The sequence below is a fragment of the Parasteatoda tepidariorum genome, chromosome 6 (assembly GCF_982258835.1).
Source record: "Parasteatoda tepidariorum strain Cologne lab strain chromosome 6, Ptep-v5.0, whole genome shotgun sequence".
NCBI lineage: Eukaryota > Metazoa > Arthropoda > Arachnida > Araneae > Theridiidae > Parasteatoda > Parasteatoda tepidariorum.
Window position 1 is genome coordinate 109,293,036 of NC_141760.1, and position 12,737 is coordinate 109,305,772.

At 31.4% G+C, this 12,737-nt stretch overlaps 1 protein-coding gene across 13 annotated transcripts in view; it reads right to left on the minus strand.

Annotated features, from left to right (window-relative positions):
- The window catches only part of Ipp (inositol polyphosphate 1-phosphatase), a 48,502-nt gene extending 37,948 nt beyond the window's left edge, over nt 1-10,554 (minus strand). For 2 of the 13 annotated variants that reach the window (XM_043055055.3, XM_087166436.1), the window contains exons 1-3: nt 10,401-10,527; nt 8,423-8,504; nt 2,086-2,155 (exon numbers count right to left, since the gene is read on the minus strand). The gene's annotated coding sequence lies outside the window, so the exon portion shown is untranslated. Of the gene's footprint in view, nt 1-2,085; nt 2,156-8,390; nt 8,505-9,876; nt 10,105-10,274; nt 10,327-10,400 lie in introns of those variants that run through there. The other 11 variants (XM_016051820.5, XM_016051822.5, XM_016051821.5 and 8 more) reach the window with 9 other exon arrangements.
- Nucleotides 10,555-12,737: the final 2,183 nt, after the last annotated feature.

The window sequence follows — 12,737 nt, forward strand, 5'->3', positions numbered from 1 at the left end:
AAATTACTGAGAATTATAGGGATTTAATGGATAATATTTTAGAGTATATCACTTCCCACAAGTTCAGGAGAAGGTGGTGGAGACTAAGAGTAGTAAGATGATGGAGATGGAAATTACTGAGAATTATAGGGATTCAATGGGTAATATTTTAGAGTATATCACTTCCCACAAGTTCAAGAGAAGATGGTGGAGACTAAGAGTAGTAAGATGATGGAGATGGAAATTACTGAGAATTATAGGGATTCAATGGGTAATATTTTAGAGTATATCACTTCCCACAAGTTCAGGAGAAGGTGGTGGAGACTAAGAGTAGTAAGATGATGGAGATGGAAATTACTGAGAATTATAGGGATTTAATGGATAATATTTTAGAGTATATCACTTCCCACAAGTTCAGGAGAAGGTGGTGGAGACTAAGAGTAGTAAGATGATGGAGATAGAAATTACTGAGAATTATAGGGATTCAATGGGTAATATTTTAGAGTATATCACTTCCCACAAGTTCAAGAGAAGATGGTGGAGACTAAGAGTAGTAAGATGATGGAGATGGAAATTACTGAGAATTATAGGGACTCAATGGATAATATTTTAGAGTATATCACTTCGCACAAGTTCAGGAGAATATGGTGGAGGCCAAGAGTAGTAAAATGTATTATTATACTTCCTAAAATTATACTTCCTAAAATTATGGCTCTTAATAACTTAAAAGCATTTTTTTAGAAAAACCTATCCCTCCCTCTTGTGATGCTTGAATACAAAAATAAAGCATTGCAGCAACACTTCATTGTGGGCCAGGGAAGGGAGATTATGGATATCAAGGCATAATTTTGTAATCAGTGGACAGGATTGCGGTCAATTCGTCTTTACATTCCAAACATGCTGGTAGTACCTATCAATTTGAAACTGGGTGGGCTTCAAGCCACCATCAGACAGAGATACAATCCCAGTTCCACAAAATGAGTGCCACTGTATCATCATGACTTACAATGTTTATGCATGTAACACAAAACACAGGTAGGTACTTTATTTACGTCACGCTAGAGCTGCACAATGGGCTATTAGCAACGGTCTAGGAAACATCCCCGAAGATGATCAGAAGACATGCCATCTCAATTTGATCCTCTGCAGAGGGGATGGCAACCTTGCAATGGTAGCCTGACGACTTGCGCAAGAAGTCGAGCACTTTACAGTAGTACAGTTTAACGAGAATCGATACCATGCACCCTCGGTCCCAACGCAGGCTGATCAAAGTGGTCACCCACCCGCACACTAACCGCAGCCAATGATGCCTGACTTCGGTGTTCGACTTTACGATCAGTCCACTGCGGGACCAACGAAACACAGAATATTCTGTAATATATGAGTTGCTCATTGTAAAAGTGAAGTAAATGAATTTTGAAATAAAGACGGGGCTGCCACTCAAATTTGGAGAAAAAAATCCCCTGTGTTTATTACTGTGTTGTGTGTGTTTTTTTGTTCCCTGTATGTATTATACACAATATATTAACAGGAACAATTTGTTGTGCTCTAGTATGAGCCTTATTGGGCTAACTGTATTAGTTTTAATTGCTGGAAAAACTTAAGGGTAAAAAATGAAAAGCTAAACATATTTGAATAAAGCTATAGTAAATGAAATAGTTTAGTATAGCTGAAATATCATCCTCAAATATCCCATAGATTGCTCTTTAAGTGGTCACCATTTTTTTTAAAGACGAAAATAAATTCCTTGTATTTTCCCAGTTTGTAAGGAATAACTGAAAATTCCCTGTTAATTTTGGTGGTTTTTGAATTCCTGTATCTGTCAGGTTTTCCCTGCTCTCCCTGTGGAGCACCAACACTGAAAGAGATTTATACAAAACCAGATGAAGAAAGTGAAAACTGGAAAAAAAAAATGGGAGAAACTAAATTTGAGCAGTACAATTGTTTAACAACAACTAATCAATTAATAGTTCAAATTTAAAACAAATAAAATATTATACACAGTAAAATCTCATGTTACAAGAGACACTCCTAATAACCTCTCATTACAGAAATTTTTTTTAAAAAAATTCCCCCTGAATCTTTTATGAATAAACTATTACGTACCCTCTTCACAAACCGGACAGTCATTAATGCCTTGTTATTTTCAATCTTTTTGAACTGCAAGCTACTTTTTCTAAATTTGAGAAGAAAAAAAATTTTAATTTTTTTTTAAAAAAGCACCTTTTCATCATTTTTTTACAAATGTTAACCTTATGTCTTATCCAAAACTAAAAATATTGCTGAGCTATTTCATTACTAAAGAATCAATCATTCTCCAGTCCTCTTTCTTTATACAAGAGGAGAGAAAAATGAAACTGCTCACAGGAAATATTTCGGAACAGTGGCATCATTGGTTCTTTTCATTCGAACAGCGCAGATAATGAGATCCCAAGTTTAAATGTTCAGGGATGAGATTAGCCAAAAAGCTGAATTTCCACGATAGTAAATTTTACGCAAGCGCAACCCTTTAATAATAACAGTTTAAGGTAATAAATAATGTGTTGACATACAATTGTGTACTAATCTATCATTATATAAATTATTACATTGATACTTAACATTTTTTAGTGAAAATAAAAATTACCACCTGAAAAAATAAATCTGGAAATTATATTTTTCCCCAGTTCACATAAGAGACAATTATTACTTGAAAAACTACCTGGTTTAGCAAATTAAAACTACTGAGAATATACATTAATATTTCATTTCTTTTAATAAATACTGTAATGTGATTTATAGCAAATATATCAGTAATAATCAGTAATCTTTTTCCCCAAAAACAAATTAAATTAAATCTCTTTTTAAGTTATTGCTTTTGTTCGCTATATCTTTTATGTTTTCTACATTTAGTCGTTAGTCCATCTTCAAACATCTTGTGACAAATCCTATTTTTTCTTCTTTGCAAGCACAGAATGTAAGTTTTGAATATATTCCCTTCTAGTTTCTCTGATGTTGTAACACTTACATATACTAATAATCGTCGTTAGAAAAACAGTCACCTTTATAGTAACTAATTAAAAAAAAATTTACTTCTTACAAGAATCGCGATAGTTGATCTTAAAATTGCGTGAATATGAATAACAATTATGGGTTTTGAAATCACATGAATATGAAACTAGATATATGATTTTGAAAATGAGAAAATACATACAGGGATATAGAATTTTTAAAACGTGTAAATACAAATCACGATTCATAATTTTTAGATCGCGTAAATACGAATCATGATGCGTAATTTTTAGAATGCGTGAATGAGAATCCTAATGCCTTATTTTAAAATCACGTATAAATACGAAAATCAATGTTTGATATTATAAACCGCATGAGCAAATCAAGACATTGAATTTTAAACTTGCGAGAATCGCTACATAGGTTTTTAAAAAGGTGTAAATACGAATCACAATATCGTATTCAAATATTAATTTAATTTTCAAATATTAATTCATTAAATAAATTTAATAATTTTAGTTTTATATGATTGTAAATTGTAATTATTTAATCAAAAATAACATATTTTAAAGATAACATCAGTGATAATTTCTAACTTATAGCTGTATATGAACAAAAAAATAGTCATCAGCATAATGATAAAAGTTTGGGTTGTCGTCAGCATAATATTAATAAGTTTGGGTTGTCATCAGCATAATATTAATAAGTCTGGGTTGTCATCAGCATAAAATTAAGTTTGGGTTGTCATCAGCATAATATTAATAAGTTTGGGCTGTCATCAGCATAAAATTAATAAGTTTGGGTTGTCATCAGCATAAAATTATTTTTGGGTTGTCATCAGCATAATACTAAAAGTTTGGGTTGTCATCAGCATAAAATTAAGTTTGGGCTGTCATCAGCATAAAAATTATTTTTGGGTTGTCATCAGCATAATATTAATAAGTTTGGGTTGTCATCAGCATAAAATTAATAAGTTTGGGTTGTCATCAGCATAATATTAATAAGTCTGGGTTGTCATCAGCATAAAATTTTTTTTGGGTTGTCATCAGCATAATATTAAAAGTTTGGGTTGTCATCAGCATAATATTAATAAGTTTGGGTTGTCATCAGCATAAAATTAATAAGTTTGGGTTGTCATCAGCATAAAATTAAGTTTGGGTTGTCATCAGCATAATATTAATAAGTTTGGGCTGTCATCAGCATAAAATTAATAAGTTTGGGTTGTCATCAGCATACAATTATTTTTGGGTTGTCATCAGCATAATACTAAAAGTTTGGGTTGTCATCAGCATAAAATTAAGTTTGGGCTGTCATCAGCATAAAAAAGTTTTTTTGGGTTGTCATCAGCATAAAATTAATAAGTTTGGGTTGTCATCAGCATAATATTAATAAGTCTGGGTTGTCATCAGCATAAATTTTTTTTGGGTTGTCATCAGCATTAAAAAAAAAATTACCAATTGAAAAAATAAAGCTGGAAATTATATTTTTCCTCAGTTCACATAAGAGACAGTTATTACTTGAAAAACTACCTGGTTTAGCAAATTAAAACTACTGACATTAACATAACTAGCATTATATATACTAACATTATACATTAACTAGCTGCCCTTACTGTGGGAGCAACAATGGCCAATCTAATATGGTGTCCCTGAAAGAGTCGCCAACAAATCTGCCCTTCAGGTGCCTGTATGACCTATGTCATTATCCAGGTGGGCATTGGAAAAAAAAATATTTCCTTTTATTTATTGCTAAGAATGTTTTTATGCTATTTTTTACTCAATTTTCGAATAAATTTTTTTAAATTAAAAATAACGATTTTACTTTTTTTTTAAATTTAAAATATTAGCAAATTTTAATAATAATTATTTATTCTGTTTAATTTAAATACCTATGAAAGAAAAAGGATAAATTATAAAAATAGAGAAGTTAAGCTAAAGAAGTATGAAAATTGTGTTAAAACTCTCTATACTATTTGCATCAAATTTTATTTATTTTACTAGGAGGCTCCGCCCCCTGCTCGCTAACGCTCGCCAACCCCCGAGAATTGCTACGCAAAATGCTATGCTATGCAAAATGCTATGCTACGTGCTATGTGGTTCACGCTGTGAACCATGGCTCTCTGCGCTCGCTTGCCAATGAACACAATGTTCTAGCACAAAGACATAGTATATTATCATCAAAGACATAGTATTTTATCATCAAAGTCTTTGATGATAAAATACTATGTCTTTGATTCAAAGACATAGTATTGTACTTATGTAGAAGAATTCTATCAATGTTCTTATTTGCTTTTAAAAAAGTATATTAGCTATTTAGATTGTACATGGTGAAAAAATCAAAACATTAGCTAAATAAGAAACATATTAGCAAAATAAATTATCTGAGATAATAACCCTCAAAAAGTCTTTCATTTTCAAGAACACAAAAATTTGTTTTATCGCCAAATGAAATATTTTTTGGTAATCAGCATTATTGAAATCAATTTCTATATTAATTAACATTTGTGATAAAGTACATAGCATTTTAGAACAAAATAAGGATGTTTTACATACAATAAATTAAAATGCATGGCTGTTAGCATCACCCGAGAAATACCACGTGGAGGTCGCCATGCTGCATTTCTAATCGGGGTGTTTTGATTTTGTCAGTTCCCCTTGCCTACTGCCAATAGAACTTTCAATTAAATTTTTTTCCAAAAAACATTTTTTTCTGCAAAGCTCTAAGAAATTAACACTAAGCATTCAGAATTTCTTTGAAAACACAATTATAGATTTGGCATCTTGGAGCAATTACTGAAAGGCTGTCAAATGACTTAACTCTTGACAGGCCAACATAAAGTTGTCCATGACTAAAAACTTGACTACATCTTTAACAGTTATTATTGCACTTGATCTCTGCAATCTACGCCTTCCATAACATTCCTCAATACTTTCTTTCTATACAAAAATTGCTATTTTAGTTTGAAAAATTACATGACAATCAGCAACTGTTTAGATAATTGTTTCGTATTTGATAAGAATTTTGCATTTTATAGCATAAATAACAGCAATTATAAATAAAATTTTGATGATGAGTTAATTAACTCTTTTTCCTCCAAATTTTTTTTTTAATTAAATCCCTTTTTAAGTGATTGCTTTTGTTTGCTGTATCTTTAATGTTTGTTATATTTAGTCGTTAGTCCATCTTCAAACATCTTGTGACAAATCCTTTTTTTTTCTTCTTTGCAAGCACAGAATGCAAGTTTTGAATATATTCCCTTCCAGTTTCTCTGATGTTGTAACACTTACATATACGAATAATCGTCGTTAGAAAAACAGTCACCTTTATAGTAACTAATTTTAAAAAAATTTACTTCTTACAAGAATCGCGAGAGTTGATCTTAAAATTGCGTGAATATAAATAACAATTATGGATTTTGAAATCACATGAATATGAAACTAGATATACGATTTTGAAAATGAGAAAATACAAACTGGGATATAGAATTTTTAAAACGCGTAAATACAAATCACGATTCATAATTTTTAGATTGCGTAAATACGAATCATGATGCGTAATTTTTAGATTGCATAAATAAGAATTATGATGCATAGCTTTTAGAATGCGTGAATGCGAATCTCAATGCCTTATTTTAAAATCACGTATAAATACGAAAATCAATGTTTGATATTATAAACCGCATGAGCAAATCAACACATTGAATTTTAAACTTGCGTCAATACGAATCGCTACATAGGTTTTTTAAAAAGACGTAAATACGAATCACAATATCGGATTTTTAAATCTCGTAAATAAATCGCAACACGCAAATATGAAAAGATATGTTTGATATTAAAATCGTGAGAATAAGAATCGAGATATTAGTAGATTCCAGGCTTGGGACCTCTGAAAGGCTTGTCAGAAGCAGCGTCGTTTGAACTACGAAAATCGGATCCATCTGGAGGGCGGGTAAAAAATTCGGAAAATCTTATCTGCTGCGTGTAAAGGGGAGAAAATAGGTAAAATAAGTAAAAATGAGAAAGGATTGGTAGCTATGTAAATTGAATTTTCTGTTCCTTTTTGAAAATCGGTGAATTTTCTGAAAAAGCAGAATACTAATTTAAAAAAATGAAATTTTTAGAAAATCTGAATTTTTGATAAAAAAGCTGAAATTTAAGAGATAAAAGTGAAAAAAGCGGAAATCCGCTAAAAAACGGAAAAATCTCATCCCTGAATGTTGCATTAAATACTTTAAATTCCTCTTCCTCACTGAAAATTCCTTTTATCTTCTAATCAATTGAATTATGTACTTAATACAGACCTGCCAACATTGGAGAAATAAAATAACAGAGATTTTACAAGCGACATTTTTTAGACTACGAGTAAAGTAGTTTTGATACATCATACTTAATCATGTTAGTCAAAAAGAGAAATTAAAAATCGGAAATAATATAAGCACTCACATTTAGCGAATTAAAAAATATGCTTATAAATCTTAATCTAAAAAATATCCTATTTATAATTAAATTAAATAAAAAAAAAACATTTATAATTACTTAAACTATTAACACTTAACATACTGCAGTCTCGGCTATAGCACTAGCTATTGGAGAATAAGATAAGTATTTCTGCCATCAGCGGATATATTATCGCCATTTTGTTTAAAAATTTCTACAAATACGGAGAAATTTGAGAATATACGGATTAACAGGAGATAGTAATAAATTACAGGAGTTTTCGTTAAACAAGAGACTTGGCAGTTATGTTAATGCATCTAGGTTGGAGAAAAAAAATCTAATCATCCAGGTGTTTATATGAATAAAACATTTATTCAGTTTCTTAACAAATAATCAATTGTGAATGCAACAATTTCATAGGATTTGGGGCCTAACAGGTATGTGTCACCATGATTTTTTTCTTTTCTATGCATCATATGAGGTTTATTTTTGAGAAGGCATTGCCATGTTTCCTATCAGTCGAAAGGAAAGTGTTTGATAATGCAATTCTGAGGATAACGTTTCCAAGTTAACAAATTTGAATTGCTTAACATGAAAAAAGTGTTATCAACAGTGATGACTTTGTAAACATTGACGAGAATATTCAATGTCAAAAGAATGATTTAAATTTTTGAAAGAGTTGCAAATGAGGTTGATAATGAAGAAATAGGATAATGAAAAAACTGATACTCAATTGATGCTTCCTGAAAAAAGTGAAAATTTCAAGTGATTCTTAAACTTGTATTGAGGAACTAAAATGGTTTTATTGATCAACAAATGGTGAAATTGGTATAAATATGCTAAAAATATAGTAAAAGCTAAATTAAGATTACTTATTTAAAATGAAAGTTCTAGCATACAGAAGAGAAAAAAAGTTTTACCAAACATTTAATATGTGATAAATGGAACCCTCTTTTAAGTTAAAAGAAGGAAAAAGATTATTACCTAGACAATTCAAATAGCAAAGTTTCCTTTACCTCAACTTTTCACTGCTTTAAAAGGTTTTTACGCATCAATGTCGTACACTATCTTGACTTTCTTCTTTTAACTTTTCAAATTCTAAAAAAAAAAAAAGACAAACAAAAATATTAGGTACTAAAAAAAATAAAACAGCTAATTTTTTTTATAAATGTAATTCAAAAATTAATCATAATGTACAACACTTATTAGAGAAGGTTTTCATGTGATCTAGTTTGCAAGTCTGCAAACGTTTTAATCCAGATGAGTATTGTTGAGTAAATGAGAGTATTAATGTATTTATGGGGATAAACTGTTTTATAATATATAATTCTTAATAGTAAGATGATAATGGTTCTAAAACCATCACATCATCAATATTGTAAATCAAAAATTCTGGCTTAACTAGACACAGGTTAATCTTATTCAAATTAACTTGACATTTCTATGTCAGTTTATCTAATTAAACTAAACTATTTGATGGGGCAGGTGCAAGAAATTCAAAATATTCTTTTTTGTTTTTTGATTTAAAATAAGGCACATTTAAAATATTTATATTTGTTTTTTTTCTCCCGTTATTTAAGCTTCCGATTAGAAATATTCAAATTATTAGAATCAAATTAATTTAAAATTCAAAGGGCTCAAAATTACATGTGGTAAAAATTTGATTCAGAACACCAAAAAATTATAATTGTAAATGGTCCCCCAAACCAACATTGTTATAAAGAAATGGTATGCTATTATGGATTTTTAATTTTCAATTTGTGTTTTGATTTTTAAATTTTGTGTTTTAGCTTTTTAATTTTCGATTTCGAGTTATGATTTGTTTTATTGTCACAAAATAGCATATTTTGTCATAATTGTGAATATTTCATATTCTCTGTATTGAAATTTTTCCTTTGAAATCACTTTATTAACTTTTTTTTAAACAAAGTCTAATAGATACATGCAAATGGACTAGTGAAAATGTTTACAGACTAGCAATATTTTTCATTACTAATGTTGTGGATCAACGACTAAATTTCTGTAATTTCTAATTTATTCACTAGAAAGGAGCAAAAACATAAACATAGTAACTTTAATCTTATCCAATCATTTAAGTTTTTTGGGTAAGTTAATTTAATTAAGTCAATATGTATTTAAATTACTGATTACAAAAATAAAGCAGAATGATTCTGATATAGCAGCACACTTCACTGCATTATGCATTAGATGAAAATAAATTCTATACTTTTCCTTAGAGATCACCAAAACAAACAGGAATAAATAGTGTCTAATTTTTTCATTGATTACTATTATCATTTAAAAGCTGCAGTTTTGTTTCTGTCCTTTAAAGGTTTTTTTCTTTGACATGATTTTATTGTTGGGGAACTATAAGGGCTAGTAAATCTACTACCTAAAGTTGAATAAAAATTAAATTAATAATAAAAAATCAAAAAGAGAAAACTTTAAAGATTAAACAAACAAAGCATACAGTAAAATCACAGTTTAATGAATTTTCTACTGAATAAGCATTTTTAGAGAATCTTCGCAAAACAAATTATGTATTTCATAAATTTTTGCTGTGGATCCACTTCCTAAAGTTGATAGTTACACAATTTCTTTTTCTCAGGCTTGAAAAGATCACAATAGTAACTGCAAATACTTTGTTATCATGTTGTTTTACATTATTTTGGAAGATAAGAGAACACTTAATTAGTAGATGTAGCGGAAGTTCGCACGGAAGTTACTTCCGCTTAACTAGCAATTTGTTTTATCATTTAGAAAACGAGGTGAATAGGGAACGTTTCCCACAGCTCCCCGAAATGGATAAGATCGCCTGATCAAATTTACAATAAAAAAACTCAATTGTGACAGCAAAAAAGCTCTTACTGAAGGCGATCTCAATCAAAAAGTGTTGGGTACATTTATTCTTGTCGTGGTTATGTTAAAAATAACAAATGAAAAATATTTTAGGTCAAACATAAAATAGAATAATAATAAATTACTGATATTTACTCATTATGTTTTTTCATCAGAGTATTGACAATAAATATAAACGAAAACATACGCGGAATGAGATGAAGACTGGAAGCAGTTGATAATATTATCCGAGATATTTACACATTGATTGTATTAGATTGAAGCTTACAAATACCTTCGCCTTTGATCAAATTCACACTGTAAAATAAAACATAGATGGCGCTAGGAATCAAAATTCCTCGTAGGCCTTCTGGATCACTGTTTCCGATCGATTTCTACGCTTGAATTTGAAAAAGGGCACCATCAAATTTTATCATACTTGTAGCGTTTGCATTATAAAGCTTTTTTTAATTTAAATTTCTACAACAAAAATGACATATGTTATTGGAAGAGTCCACAAGCATGCTATGCCCTGCAAGATGTAACACAAAAAATAACTAACGAAGATATTTTACACAAATATAGCCAAATAAGGGATAAAACTCAAAACATTGCCAACCTCACAACTTTTAATGTTGTTATATTAATTTTCTCAAATTTGTCTTAGGTTCACAAACAGTTGGAATTTATAAATTACCGGAAGCTCTTATAAATGGTAAAATTACGCATACATTTAAACATAGATGACATTAATAAAACTTCCGGGAATATTAAGCCTGACACGTAAGCATAGCATAAGGGATTGTGGTTGTTGTTAATTTACGTCGCACTAGAGCTGCACAATGAGCTATTGACAATGGTCTGGGAAACATCCCGGAGGGTGATCCAAAGACATGCCATCACAATTTTGATCCTCTGCGGAGGGGATGGCACCCCCGCTTCGGTAGCCCGACGACCTGCGCGCGAAGTCAAGCACTTTACGGTGGCACAGTTTAACGAGGACCAATACCGCACACCCTCGATCCCTACGCAGACTGATCCAAGTGGTCACCCACCCGCACACTGACCGCAGCCAGTGATGCTTGACTTCGGTGATCTGCTGGGAACCGTGTCTTAACGATCAGTCCACTGCGGGACTAGCATAAGTGGAAGGGTACACTGAGTTATTTAGTTTTTTTTTTTAGTCCGAGTTGCTAGTTTTTACATTCATTCAAACATCCATTATCGAATGAAGTAATTTTAGGATTTTCGGGGAAATTTCTTTTGTTACACGCGAGTATCAAATAACTCTAATATTTTCATTTTCACATGGATGGTGCTTTCTAAACTAGGGTGTACAGCAAAGTCTTGACTGCCTATACTTCCAGGTTACTGTTTTTGGTGTGTTTTTATGCTATTTGGCTCCCCTCGTGATCATCGTGTTTTGAGACGTATACGCGTATTTGTTTTCTGATTTATTATTTGTGTTTAAAAGAAGAATCACTATGCGAATCGTCATTTGAAGACCTGTCTCTTTAAAACATAAGAATTGTCACTTGAAAAAATAATCGATATGAAACAATCCTTACCTTGTTAATAATATACCAACTTCGAAATTTAAACGTCCCGCAGTGGACTGATCGTTAAGACACGGTTCCCAGCAGATCACCGAAGTCAAGCATTACTGGCTGCAGTCAGTGTGCGGGTGGTTGACCCACTTGGATCAGTCTGCGTAGGGACCGACGGTGTGCGGTATTGGTCCTCGTTAAACTGTGCTACCGTAAAGTGCTCGACTTCGCGTGCAGGTCGTTGGGCTACCGAAACGGGGGTGCCATCCCCTCCGCAGAGGATCAAAAATTGTGATGGCATGCCTTCGGATCATCCTCCGGGATGTTTCCCAGACCGTCGCCAATAGCCCATTGTGCAGCTCTAGTGCGACGTAAATTAACAACAACAACAATCGAAATTTAAACCTGAATGATAATTTGCAAAATGAACATAATCTCGCTGCTCGAACAATATTAAAACTGGATTATTAACGGAGCACGACTGGCACCAAGAACAAACAGCAATAAGCAAATAAAATAGGACGTATCAGAACTGCCAAAAAAGCTAGTTCTATCTAAATATAGTTTAAAGCTTCACACAACTCTATTTTAGATATACATACATAGTAAACTTTAGGGTCACGTTGTGTACCCACTGTGGGTCTATAATTATTTCCTTTGGTAGGGTACACTATTCCTAGGTAATAGAACACGTGGCCAAATTAAAATATTATAAGTTAATATTAGGGGCAGATATCGTGCCGTTTGTTAACATTGAAAAGTGTCTTCGAATTTCCTTGTTTCAATGCACTATTTTAAATATACATTGTGTACCCCCTATGGGGTCTATAATTATTTCCTGCGGTAGGGTACACTATTACCCTGTAATATAATACGTGGTCGAATTAAAATATTATGGATCAATATTAAGGTCCGATATCTTGCCTTGCGTTAGTTAACGTTGAAA